The 14,324-nt window shown below is 46.7% G+C and overlaps 1 pseudogene across 1 annotated transcript; it reads left to right on the top strand.

Moving 5' to 3' along the window:
- The first annotated feature begins 1,508 nt into the window (after positions 1 to 1,508).
- Positions 1,509 to 7,502, top strand: LOC110299016 (calcineurin B homologous protein 3 pseudogene; annotated as a pseudogene). Its single transcript, XR_002378423.3, has 2 exons — positions 1,509 to 2,341; positions 6,007 to 7,502. The product of XR_002378423.3 is annotated as a calcineurin B homologous protein 3 pseudogene (transcript).
- Positions 7,503 to 14,324: the final 6,822 nt, after the last annotated feature.

Consider the following 14,324-nt stretch of genomic DNA (forward strand, 5'->3'; position numbering starts at 1 on the left):
GAGATGCATCCCTGGAGTCTCCTCTCAGGTCGACCTGCTGCCCACTCTGCTGCCACTGTGGGTGGGGCAGGAGGGAGAGGGTTGCTGGGCTCTTGTGCATCCAATGTGCCTCCCATCTACCGACAAGAGGATGATACTAGCCGTGCCTTGTGAGGGTCTCCTGCAGGTCATCACAGCTTCTCTGATTCCCAGACATGGACAGCCACATCCTGCCTGGAAGGCAGAGTTCCAAATGGAAGTCCTGAACTGTCATTGTCATTTGGGTCCTGGTGTGAGAGCCTGCTGATGGGCTATGATATGGAAGGAAGTGTAAGCAGAGTAAACTCTCCCTTCCCATGTAGGGGTCTGTATAGTAAAGCCTTTGTGTGTGGCTTTGAGTGAATGTATAGTAAAGCCTTTGTGTCTGGGTTTGAGTGAACTGTTTAGCAAAGCCATTGCTATGTTTGGGTTAGTGAGTAGAGGCTGAGAAATTGTTTTGTGACTGTTTGAACCCTGAAGAGATGTCTCCCTGGAAAGTCTGTACTTGGCACGACATGAGAGCTTGCAGCTGCACAAACCTTGGTCCTAAGACACTCCTCGGCAAACCCGGAGTTCTTACTTGTGATTGTGGCTAGCCATGGTGAAACGGGACTGAGATTTGTGTGGGATGTCTGCTCTCAAGGGCAGCAAGGGTAAGTTAACTTTGGTAGCTGAAACCCTTCCCAGCTCCAATTAACCTCGTATGATGTTTGAATAAAGTAACTGGAGTGAGCTAGCTGTGTGTCAGTCTTTTCCAAGAAGGCTGAACCCCTCTGCTCCTTTAGGAAATGAAGGCTTGGCATCTTGGTGAGCTTCTCTGTCCCCTCCCCTCCCCTCCCCTCCCCTCCCCTCCCCTCCCCTCCCCTCCCCTCCCCTCCCCTCCCCTCCCCTCCCCTCCCCTCCCCTCCTTCCTTCTCCTCTCCCCTCCTCTACTCTCCCCTCCTATCCTCTCTCCTCTCCTCCCTTCTCCCCTCCCCTCCCTTCTTCCCTCCCCTCTCCCTCTTCTCCTCCCTCTCCCTCTCCTCTCCATCCTTCCCTTTCTTCCTTCCATCTTTCCATCCTTCCCTTGAATGACTTGGAACTCAACTGTGCAGACCATGTTGTTCTCAAACTCACAGAGATTCTCCTGCCCCTACCTCCTGAATGTTGGCATCACTGGCCATTTTAGCATCTTTTGTAAGACAAAGACACGTATCTTTGGTTGTCCTAGGAAAACCAAAGTGTGCTCTCTCTTTTCATATATATATAAAATTATATAATGTATAAAATAAATAATAAATATATGACACATAATATATGTAACATGTAACATAATATATAATATGCAATCTATAATACGCAATGTGTAATATACAACACACATATAATATTTATTATAATATGCTTCATTTCACTGAATTTGGGGAGGAAAGAGCCTTCGGAGATTGTGACGGAACTTCCCTAACAGAGGTTGCTTTGATGACCTAATAAATCAGAACGGCAGCAAGGTGAGACCGACCAGGAAGCCCGAACCCTTCCACTCAGCGCCTGAGGTCGTTCCGAGCACACGGGGCACCATGGGCGCCTCCCTTTCGTCCAAGGAGGAGTGGGAGCGCGAGAGCAGGACCGATTTATGGTGGGCGCACATCCAGGAGGTGTTGAACAAGTGCGATTTCAGCTGGGAGCAGATCAAGCAGCTGCACCAGAGGTTCCGGCTGCTGAGCGGGGATCAGCCCACCCTACAGCCAGAGAACTTCGACAACATCCTGGACTTGGAGTTCAATCCGATCCGCTCCAGGATCGTCCGCGCCTTCTTCGACAACCGGAACCTGGGCAAAGGGACCAGCGGTCTGGCGGAGGAGATCACCTTCCAGGACTTCCTGACCATCATCTCCTACTTCCGGCCCCTGCGGCCCAGTCTCAACAAAGACGAGGCAGAGCAGAACCGCAAGGAGAAGATGCGGTTCCTCTTCAACATGTACGACCAGGACGGCGATGGGATCATTACCCTGCAGGAGTACCGCCGGGTGGTGGAGAGCCTGCTGTCGGCGCACCCGCAAGTTGAGAGAGACACTGTGCGCTCCGTTGCCAATGCCATCGCCCGGGGCGCCTTGAAGGAGGCGGCCAGGGCTTCGGACCAGCCGCTAAAGGAGGGCCAGCAGTATGAGGGCATCACCTTCGAGGACTTCGTCAAGACCTGGAAGAGCCTCGAATTGGAGGTGAAGATGCAAGTCAGCTTCCTGAATCTAGAAGCCACGGTCTTATGCCAGTGACCGGCGAGCTGCCACACCCACACTGGAGAAGCTGCCCCTTGAATCCGGCAGACTCTTGCAGCAGCTATGGGGTACATGGCTCTTGATGGATTTCATCCCAAAGAATAAAGATGATCAAAAGAGAAGAGCGTGGCGTGGCTGTGCTTGCCTTGAATCCCAGCACTCGGGAGGCAGAGGCAGGCAGATAGATCTCTGTGAGTTTGAGGCCAGCCTGGTCTACTGAGTGAGTTCCTGGCAGGCTAGAGCACACACAGTGAGACTCTGTGTCACAAAATAGAATGAATAGAACATAAATGTACCAATGGCCAGTAAACACGAAAATCTTAAGCATCCTTTGCCCATCAGGGGTTCTATCTCATGCAAGGCACAATGGCTATCAATAAAATAAATGGTGGGTAGGATGGGTGGGTAAATACAACACTGGTCTGTTGTATTTATTTACACATATATAACAATAATAAAGACATCTTGGATTTGAGAGTTAAGGGGTGGGGGGTGGGAGGAACTGGACCAGTCTTGCTCAGGCAGCAAAGCTGTTGAGATATCATGGGTGCAGTGTCCCTGTCATATCTAAAAGACACTATCTTGAAGCAGGTGCCCTTGTCTTCTGGCCCTTGCAATCTTTCTGCCGTCTTTTCTGCAGTGCTCTCTGAGCTTTGGGTGTAGGGGTTGGGTTGTAAATGTATCACTTGGAGATGGACAGCCATGCTCCTGTGTACCCTGCATTTTGACCAGTCGTGGATCTCTGTGATAGTCTATTTGCTTCAGCTCCTCCGATGGGGGGCGGGGGGGAGGGGGGAGAGCTACACTAAGCAGGCCAGACTTGTATGCAGGCTCCATCTTTGTTTTGTTTTTGAGAGAGGATTTCTTTATGTAGCATTAGTTTGCCTGGAACTGGACATGTAGACAGGCTGGCTTCAAACTCAACAGAGATCTACCTTCTGCCTCTCAAGTCCTGGGGTTAAAGGTATGCACCACACCTGGCCAGGCTCATTTGAGGGTCCTTGAAAGAGCTACAACACTTGATACAAGAGAGTCTAGTTTCTTTGTTCCAATAAATAAATAAATAAATAAATAAATAAATAAATAAATAAATCCTATTTTGTATTTATTAGTTAAAATTTTGTAGTTATGAGAATTGACCCTAGGCCTTGTGCATGCTGAGCAAGTGCCGGGCCTCCAAGACCCATCTCCAGCCCCTTCCACATTAATGTGAGCACTTGCTGGTCCCTGCAGACCTGTTGTTAGCACAGCAGCAGCCTGAGTCTCTTTAAAGGTCTCCTGCAATAATTTCCTTTTTGTCATTGTAGTTGAGAAAACATTAAAAATGTAAAGTCTGCCAAATACCCCCTGGAGTTCTAAATTATCCCTAAAGGCGGCTGCTTTGATGAATATGCATGAGTGAAGATAATAATAAATTTGCATACAAGAGCTTGCGTTCCCTGAGGGGCAGTTGTGATTTCCTTCCTTTCCTTCATGCAGTTGTGCTGTTGTTTGTTTATTTAAATTTTGGGGACAAAGTCTCAAGTATCCTAGGCTGGCCTCGAACTCACTGTTTTGCCTAGGATGCCCTTCTGCCTCCCGACTCAACCTCCTGAGTGCTGGGAGCATAGGCATGCACTCACAGGCTTGATGCATCTACTCCGAACCAAACTCACAGCTTTCTGCATGCAGGCAAGCACTTTACCGGCTCAGCCTCATCTCCAGTCCGCAGATCTTTGCTTCAGATCTGAGCACACACAGATAGGATTGCTTCTGTTCGTGGGAGGGATGCATATCCATGAAGGAAAGAGAGCTGGAGAGCATTGTTTCACTGCCACTGTCAGAGTCCTCTGGGCAGTACCAGAATCGCCAGTATGATCTTGCTGGTTGACTGACTTGTAGAATAAAAAGCAGAGACATCTCATTGTATGGAGAAACACATTGGTTTCCTATGCAAAAGCCACTTTGGGCTCTGTGAAATCAGCCAACTAGAAAGTAGAGAGTGTTTCTACCAACAAGCAAGCAGACAATAGATTAGGCATTCAAACATTAAACTGAAATTAAATTTAACACGTCCAGGAGGCTCTTGGCTGAAAGAAACTAGGGCTTCATGGGGAAAGGGCTTTCATGCAAGGATGAGGACTAAGTTTGCATTCCCAGAGCCCACATAAAGCCAGATATGGTACTGCACACCTATAATCATAGTGCTGCCCGGATCATAGTGCTTCCAGGGCTACGTGGGAGGCAGAGACAGAAGAATTCCTTAAAGCTCCAGGGCCTGCTTGCTTGGCATAGCAGAGGCTAACAGCAAAGAGACCCTGTGCTAACATGAGAGAAGGCAGGGACACTTGGTACTGGCCTCTGGCTTCCACATGCATGCTGTGGTATTCATAGTCATGAAGATGTGTGTGTGCGCGCTTGTGCACACAGGCACACACACACACACACACACACACACACGGGTGCTGTGACATTATGTGCCTGTTCTCACAGACATGAAGGTACACACACCACACCACACTACACCACACCACACACAAAGACCTTAGAACACCTAGGTTAGACAGGGATCAGCCACAGTTGATGACGGACAGTTTGCTTTTGCAAACAATGTTGACTTTTCATGTGGGCCCACAGATAACCAATGGGTAACAAAAACCAGGCAGAAATAGCCGTTTGTCCCTTGGGCCAGAGTCTTGCTCAGCTCTGTCTGTTGGCGAATCATCCTCAGAGTGTTCGTACAGCACCAATAACTCCCCTTCCAAGGCCAGAGACACTGAGATAGTAGGATTTCTTTTTGACGTTTCCCAGGGACATGGTTGTTGACCGATTACTATGTGCTTGCTTTTCTAGTCTGCTGCTTGAGACCTCCGGTGTCCAGCAGTCCCCGGTCACCTTCTTAAACCTATCAGGAACATCGAGTCTTCTAGGCAGCTCTCCCCATGAGGAGGTTGCCACTGGAAAACAGCCATCTTGTGGGAACCACATCGCCTCAAACAACAATGCCCAGAGCCTTGCAGAATCCGAGTAGAAATAATGACCAGTCAAGCCACAGTGTGACCCAGAGCACTTAATTATGTGAACCTCTTGGCCCTTGCTCCTTTTTTTCCCCTCACATAGTATATAGCCCTGGGTAGCTTGCTAAGGAGACCAGGCTATCCTTGATCTAACAGGGATCCACCTGTCTCTGTCTCTGACGTGCTGGGATTAAAGGCGAGCAGTGCCACCCCTGGCCTGTTTCGGTCCTTTTAATGATTATGTCCATTTTCCTGATGACTGCACTGAGGACGTTGGGTCCTCCATTGTGTTTCCAATATAGCTGTCTTGAGTAAATTTGTTTTCTGTTTTTCATCCATTTTGGGTTTGATTTTGGGAGTGTGTGGCCAGACTTGATTTCCTGGGACGACAAGTCAGGCTTTCTGTGTTTTAGGGCTCTCATATAGCTGCTTCCTGTCAAGGCCAGTCTGGGGTTGGGGCCAGGGCCTTGGAGTGAAGGTTTAGGCTCATGGGCACAGACTGGAGTTCTCAATCAAAAGGCTGTGTGTGCAGTCTGTGACACACTTGACAGACCCTGTCTGAAACATTAAGCTCACAGCATCCGGGGCTCACTGTCAGCAATGACTTTGGTAAGTCTAATCAAGTTACCTGCCTCACTGGGACCGATTTCAATTATCACTCTGTCTTCTCTGTTTTCACTCTTACCACTAGATATCTTTATCTTATGAAGGACATATTTTTTTTCTCCCTTTTTCAGATTTGGAGTCAAGATAGGAGATGAAAGGTGTTATCTTCAGAAAGGAACAGTTTTGAACTAAATCCTTGATCGTGAGACACCCACCTTCAGAAATAACGGGAAGAGCTAAGGCACATCCAGAAGAGTACAGGAACGAATGCACTCACCTCACAGTAAAGCATCCTTAGTGGGGTGAAGTCCTCTGTGAAGAGGGAGTGTGGGAAGACTGTGGCTATGACGCAAAGCTTGTGCCAAGTGGGCACTCAGAGGCAAAACACACTCTGAAAGTAAGGACCACTGGAAGAATTCTTAAAGTTCTTACAGAACTCTTACAACTTATTGCTCCTCCGTGATTTCATACTCGTGAGGAAGTCTCAGGAACGTATAGTGCGGAAAGACCTTTGGTCGCATCTATCATCTGATTAGCAGAAAGTTCATATTGATTTGAAAAAAAAAAAAAGCCTTAGGAATGTAAGAAACGTGGGGAGGCCCATTGTGGGGCCTCAACCCTTGCTAAATAAACAAGAACTAATTCACCCAGATGAGAACCTCATCAGTACAAAGAATGTGGGCGAGGCTTCCATTGCAGCAACCGACTTTCACGGCATTGGGAAACCCATACCAGCGAGAGACCTTATGATTGTGGAACTGTGGGGCACAGCTTTTTGTTGGAGTCATCAACTCCATTGCCATCCTGCAGTTCACAGCGGAAAGAAAACCTATGAATGGATTTAAGGGACTTGTTAGACCACAGACAGTCCACACTGATGAAAAACTCTATGAATGCCAAGACTGGGTGGGGCTGTAGTAGCGACCATTGCCTTATGTCTTGCCAGTTACTTCATACCAGTGAGAGACCCTATAAATGTAAGGACCATGGGAAGACATTTGATCATAGATAACGTCTTGCTGCATGTAGAAGAACTCACAGGGGTGAGAAACCACACCGGTGTAAAGAACTTGGGAAAGGTTTCAGTCTTGCTGGTCATCTTACTCAACAAGGGAAAGCTCACACTCATGAGAAAGCTCTTCAGGTGAGAAGCTCTCCAAATGCGAAGACCGAAGACCGTGAGGAGGCTTTGGGTGGTGACTGTCAACTTGTCTGGGGAACGTCATCAATGTGAGGGATGTGGGGAGATCTCTACCCGAGCCTCACGCTTGGATCCACTTGACAGAACTGATGGTAATAAACCCTGTGGCTATAAAGATGAAGGCAAGGCTTTCCACAGACATCTGACTCGGATGAGAACATCGACGCTGGTGAACCCGTAGCTAAACAGACATGAGCCAGCTAGGAAGCTATTGAAGATGCACTGCTCCCCCTCCTTCCAACCGTTTCCCTGGCAACACTACAAATGGAAGCATCAAATCCTTTCCTAACGACTTAAATTTTCCTGTAGAAATTATAGGTATCTGGGTTTTGTTGAGGTCATTTTGGAAAACCTACTTCCTCCTGTAGCTGTGCATAGAGACCTGACATTCCAAACTACATAGTATGTGTCCCTGGTGATTGCTCTCTTGTTAAAACCTTTTTCCTCCCTGAAGGCCCCTCCCCTCATTGCTCAGTACAGCTCATTACAGTCGCAGAGCACGTTGGCACTGCCCTGCTGCGTCTCTAACTCAAAAAAGTGAAACTTTGCTGATGTTATTTCTCCGCCGGCGGCGAAATGAGCTAATTCAAGCCAGGTGGGAGTATATAAGGGAAGTCTTTATTGAGAAGCGGCTCTCCTGCCTGTTCATTGGTCCCCCCACCCCCACCCCCCAAAAAAAACGAGGCCCGGGAAGTCGCCATGGGAAGGGAGCCAAAGGGGGTGGGGAGAGAAAGACAAACACTGCACGCACTTGGGGAGAGAGAAAATGCAGAGAGAGGGAGATAAGGGGAGAGAGAACCCAAAATGTCTGGATTGTATAGGGCAGAGCCTCTAGGGGAGAAGCCCGGCCCCTGGGCTGGAAAGTTCACGGTAGAGGGTGGGGTATGCCAAGTAGGGGACTGAGGGATGCTGGGAGAACCTGGAGGCCAGGTCTGCTTTAGCAGGTAAAAAGTGCGCCTCAGCCCCTTGCTTGGGTCTGAATCCCAACTTTGCCTGTTTTCCTTCTTTACAATTTTTTCTTCCAAATTCTGGCTGAAGCCTGGGCGTGGGAGAGCTTTTCCAATCAGCCTAAGGGCGTCTCGGCTTTTTTGAAGTGCCCGTATCCTCCACCTTCCCATCCCCGCCACCCACAAAGCTGCGTGCTACATCCCTGCCAGCGTTCTCAGGCTCTAACACTGGAAAGTGTGACTTTCTCTTTCCCTCATCTCCGGGGAATTGTCAAGATTCCCATTGTCCCTGCCTGGTTTTCTCCCAGATCCTAATATAACTGCCCTCGGGTTTCCTTCTGGGTCCATTTTTAAATTATTTTCTTAGCAAGCTATATATATATATATATATATATATATATATATATATATATATATGCAAGACCAAGGGACACAAAAGGAGCCCATGGTTTTCCTGGTAACATGGTGCACCCCTCCAGACTTCCCCATGTCCTGAGTGTGCTATGCCAGAAACAGACGTGGATCTCTTTCCGTGCCACAATCCATTGAGTAACACGTTGACAAGCTTTAGCAAGGCAAGGGTGGCAGCTTGCCAGGTAACCTCGTCCGCCTTGCTAATCTGGCAAATTCAGGTTCATTTGGTTCAGCTTTAATTACTAGTACTAAGATCATATAGTACATAATATAACCGTCGGGGTTCAGGAGTCTCTCCACAAACCATATAAACGCCGAGCTCAGTGAGACAGACTTGGTTTATTGAGTACACACCTAAAGACTGACTGACCAGAGCAACAGTTCATGCTCAAGAGCTTAAAGCTGCACACTGGACGGTTCTCAGGGCCAGCTCATAAAGGCTAAAACCACAAAAGCTACAACGAGCTCCCACTCACCTGCTGGAAGCGCTCCCTGGTGGTCAGCTCTGACTCAAGCCGTTGTACACAATCGTACACATAACATCTGACTTCTTACAGCCTTTGGGAGGTGGCAGAAAGTTTTGTTTCACGTGATTTAGTACAGGATAGTGTTTGTGGTGAAAACCATGGAGGGGCCAGGCCAAAAAAAAAAAAAAAAAAAAAAAAAGATTTGGACTAAAAGTTGGTCTTCTTGCTGCCCGGTGGCTCTCAGCCTTTAACCTCAGCACTTGGGGAGGTAGATCTCTGTGAGTTTGAAACCAGCCTGATATACAGAGTGAGTTCCAGAATGGCCAGGGCTACACAGAGAAATCCTGTCTGGGAAGAAAGAAAAAAGTTGGTCTTCTCACTTCTGTAGGTTTAGATGTTTTTAAAACCTACTTTTTTTTTTTTTTTCCCCCGAGACAGGGTTTCTCTGTGTAGCCCTGGCTGTCCTGGAACTCACTTTGTAGACCAGGCTGGCCTCAAACTCAGAAATCCGCCTGTCTCTGCTTCCCGAGTGCTGGGATTAAAGGCGTGCGCCACCACCGCCCAGCCAAAACCTACTTTTAATAAGGTTTTTTAAGTGCTCTAAGCCCCCCTTTAGCCCACCACCCACCAGAGGCCGTGGAAAGGAGCGGTTAATGGAGTAAAGGAGGATGTGGACCTGGTTAGAAAAAGTTTTTTTGGAGCAAATCCAATTTGCATTGTCAGGATATCAGCAGTTTGGTTCACATAAATCAGCAGTGGCAGCTCGATCCACTCACAAACACCATTTACAAATCAGCAAGAAGAGACCTCAAGGCTCTGCCAATTGGCATGAGTCTGGGGAAGCAGTCAGAAGCCACTGGATTCCACCAGAAGTTCTTTGATGGCATTACTGTCTATAAAGTAATGACAATGGCCAGCAAAGAATGGTAAGGAGTACCAATACCACAGAGCATCACCCACTGTCTGTGGGGTTATATTTATACCCTTTCCAAACACCACATGTTCTCTCATGTGTCTGTTATAGTAAAACATCACATGCCCCCTTTTCAGGCAGCTTCCAGAAAAGCACCACATGTCTGTTCTCAGCAAAACATCCTCCCATGTGTCTGCTTTAGCAAAAACATCCTCTCAGAAGACAGTAAAAACATTGCATGATACAACTGAGTCTCCAAAGAAACCAACAATTTTTACTTCAAACTTCAAATGATTCAGTTGAGAAAAAAAAAAAAATCCCAGCCAGATGGTGGTAGCACACACCTTTAAACCTACATTTTGGAGGTAGAGGCAGGTGGAACTCTGTGAGTTCCAGGCCAGGCTGGTCTACAGAGCAAGTGCCAAGACAGCCAGGGCTATATAGAAAAACCCTGTCTCAACAAACAAAAAACAAAACAAACAAACAAAAAACAAAGAAAAAAGAAAGAACGAAAGAAAGAATGAGAGAACGAGAGAAAGAAAGAGAAAGAAAGAAAGAAAGAAAGAAAGAAAGAAAGAAAGAAAGAAAGAAAGAAAGAGAGAAAGAAAGAAAGAGAGAGAGAAAGAAAGAACTCCCTCACAGGTATACCCAGTAACCTTGGGTTTTCACCAATTCCAGATGCAGTCAGATTTATAACCAAGATTAGCCATCATGGTGAGTAAAGCAGAAACATGAGAAAAGGGAAACTGGTTCATTCAGACACAACCTGGTTAATTTGTTTCTTGTGTTTTTGAGACATGTGCTCCATATGTAACTGTGGTGGTTTGAATGAGAGTGGTCCCATAGGCTCACGGGTTTAAATGCGTAGTCATCAAGGAGTGGAAGTGTTTGAGGATTAGAAGGATTGGGAGGTGTGGCCTCGGGGAGGAAGTGTATCACTGAAGGTGTGGGCTTTGGGAGTTAAAAGTCCATTCCAGCCCCCGCATTCCTCTATCTGTTGCCTACGGATCAGGTATAAGGCTATCAGCTACTTCTCCAGTACTATGCTTATCTGCTTTCTGTCATGATGATCACGGCCTAACCCTCTAAAACTATAAGCAAGCCCCCAGTTAAATGCTTTCGTTACAAGCGTTGTCTTGGTCATGGTTTTAACAGAAACAGAATAGCAACTAAGGACTCTTGCCTCAGCCTCTGGAGTACATAAGTTTCTATCACGCCCAGCTTCCACCTGTTAATTTAAAGGGAAATTGTGAGCTGGCGGAGAAAGAGCCTTACAGAGAATTCCAGATGATTCCATGGGAAAGCTACCCGGGAAATTCTAAAGTATAATCGGCATGTTTGGTGGGATTTCGGCTGCTGGTGGGCTAGAAAACAAAGCCATTGAGGGATCTAGGAAATGCTACTCAGGCATGGGGTGCCTGTGCAGTCTCTTTAGCTACTTTGAGTGGGCTTCTGCCTCTAGGAATCCTGGGAGTTGTAGTTTTGGAGGACGTTTCCGGGCATTGCTCCTGCAGAGGTTGGAGTCCTGCGACTGCGTTTCTGCAGGGGAAGTGCGTGGGTCGGGGTGGACTTGAGGACCTCACAATCTCTCTTGACTTCCCTGAGTTGGTTAGAGGATGAGCGAGGACCTCTTCCGGGCCACCGAACTGAGCCAGTGTTGCTGATGTTGCTGGACACTGGCAGCTGCTCCCTTCTTCTGATTTGGGGGATGAGGGGGCGTGGTTGTGGGGAAGTTTGGTGGGGGTTGCTGGGAAGTTTAGCAATTCTTTGGGCTCGGCTGGAAGAAGACTTGGACATGCTTCCGTTTGCGGGAACTCCTCGGATCCGTGATGCCAAGCCCACCTATTCTCACCTTTTCCACACTCTGCCTCTGAGTAAGAATCGTTCTATGCCTCAGTTTCCCCTCGTGCAAAAGGGACTATTAGGAGGACCTATACTATATATTTGGTTTTAGAATCAATTATAGAGTACAAGTAAAATGCATGCGTGCACACATATATTCATATATATGTGTGTGCAATATACACATTACATATATTCATATATATGTGTGTGCAATATACACATTACATATTATATATGCAATTTATTGCATATTATGTAACATAATATACATAATATATATTTTGAGTGCTGTTTACATATGTGTGTTTGTCTGTGGTATTTTGTTCTTCTTGAGTCCACATTTACTATTTTTGTTTGTATAGTTCTTGGTACATGCTGTGTTCACATGACCGTAGATGTTCGCCACCCTTTCTTTATGTGGGTATACCTCTTTGTGTCTGAGATACTGTAGCATTTTCTTTAATATTGTGCGTCTATCTATCTATCTATCTATCTATCTATGGGATTTCAGTGTTTACCACCACAGCCTTGCTTTTCCAACTCTTTCTGATTGTTTAAGAACTTTTTAATTTTTGAAAAACATTTTTACTTTTTAAATTATGGGTATGTGCATATACATCCACACCTACGTATGCCCACACACACACACACACACACACACACACACGGCTGTCAGTGGACAGCAAGTGTCCACTGAGGCCACAGTGTTGGAGCCTTTTAACTGGTGTTAGAGCTAAAAGCTACCCAGTGTGGGTGCTAGGGACAAACTCACATCTCTGCCAGAGCAGTATGCACTCTTAACTGATGAGCCATGTCTTCAGCCTTCTCTGACCTGCTTCGTTCTTTCATTTTTAGATTTATATATGGGAGTGTTTTATTCGCATGCATGTCTGGGTATTGAAGAGTTCAGAAGAGGGCATGGGATCCCCTGGAACTGGAGTTAGGGGTAATTGTGAGCTGCCACGTGGGTGCTGGGAACTGAACCTTGGTCCTCTGCAGCAAAGTGTTCCTACCTGCTAAGCCAGCTCTGTAGCCCCTGAGCTGTGTTAAGTCCCAGGAATTGTAATCATAGTATTCATAGTGGATTTAAAACTTTTTGTTATTCAATACAGATATGTCCAAACAGTCTAAAATAGGTAAAATGAACTCCCGTGAGACAGCCACTCTGTTACTCTTATTTTTATGTAGTGTGTGTCTGTATGTGAGTGTATCAGTGTGTGAGATGTGTGAGATTGTGTAAATGTGTCTGAGCGTGTATGTAGGGGTGATGCATGTATGTTTGAGTGTGCATGATGTATGTGAGTTATGTGTGTAGGGGTGGTATATGTGTGATATGTGCATGAGTGTATGTGTCTGTGTATTGGGGTGTTGTGTATGTGTGTATGTATGTATACAGATGCGGTGCATGTGTGTGGAGACCACCCTCTGTCTTCTGAGACAGGCTCACTGACCCTGGGACTCACCTATTCTGTAAGACTAGCCGATCAGGGAGCTGCAGGGAGGCCCCTGTTCAGGATATTCAGTCAGTAGGACTTCAAATTAATTTGTGTCTTATATGAAGGCCGAGAGGAACTTTTCTGTTCTGTTGTTAGGGCTGCCATTCAAAAGCACCATAGAGCAGATGGCTTAACAATCCTTGTGTGTGGTATGTGTGTGTGTTTATAGCCCCAGAAGGCCTCAAACTCTTTTTGTAGTCCAGCCTACCCTATATAGTGAGACCCAGTCTCAAAACAAAACAAAACAAAACAAAACAAACAAAACATGAAGTTAGAAAAATGATTGGTTTCCTTTGCTCTTCTGGGATTGTACCTGTCACTAATAGATGGCTTGTTTCTTCGTATTTGTTTATTATTTTCTCTCTCCTGTTAGGTCGCAGGGACCTCTGTTTCATGGCCCCCATTATGTTCTTCTCGGAGTGACCAGCAGTGGACCTGCAAGGACTTATCCAATGAGTAAGTCTGACTCATGTAGCCAGCGTGAGTCAGGCGCCCAGAACATGCTTAGACCACAAAACAGGCATGAACTATGTTCCTTGTCTTACTTTTATTTGGCGAGCTGTAGTAGAGTCCATTAGCATTATCTGAAAATTGATGTACACTTATTGTGGTGGTTTAAATCGGTTTGGCCCCCACGGATTCATGTGTTTGAATGCTTAGCCTTAGGGAATGGCACTAATTGGAGTTGTAGCTTTATTGGAGGAGTGGCCTTGTCGGAGGAAGTACAGCACTGTGTGGGTAGGCTTTGAGGTCTCCTAGTGCTCAGGCTCTGCTCAGTGTGGAATCAGTCTCCTCTTCTATGCCGTCCAGTTAAGATGTAAAACTCTTGGCTCCTCCAGCATCAAGTGTGCCTGTGCATTGCTCACTGTGACGATAACGGACTGAACCTCTGAAACTGTAAGCCAGCCCCAGTTAAATGTGGTCATTTATAAGAGTTGCAGTGGTCATGGTGTCTCTTCACAGCAATAAAACCCTAACTAAGACAGTTATGATCTTGGGCAAGTGAGAGTTAAGTGGGACTGGCTTGTGGCTTTTGAAACCTCAGTGCCTTTCCCCAGCGATACACGTCCTCCAGCAAGCCTCGCTTCCTAATCCACCAGGCTTCTGGGAACGTGTCATCCAAACTGCCCCAGCGGTGAGTGTCTTGTGTTGAGCCATCTCTCCAG

The sequence above is a fragment of the Mus caroli genome, unplaced genomic scaffold (assembly GCF_978045245.1).
Source record: "Mus caroli unplaced genomic scaffold, Mus_caroli_1 scaffold_8, whole genome shotgun sequence".
Lineage (NCBI taxonomy): Eukaryota > Metazoa > Chordata > Mammalia > Rodentia > Muridae > Mus > Mus caroli.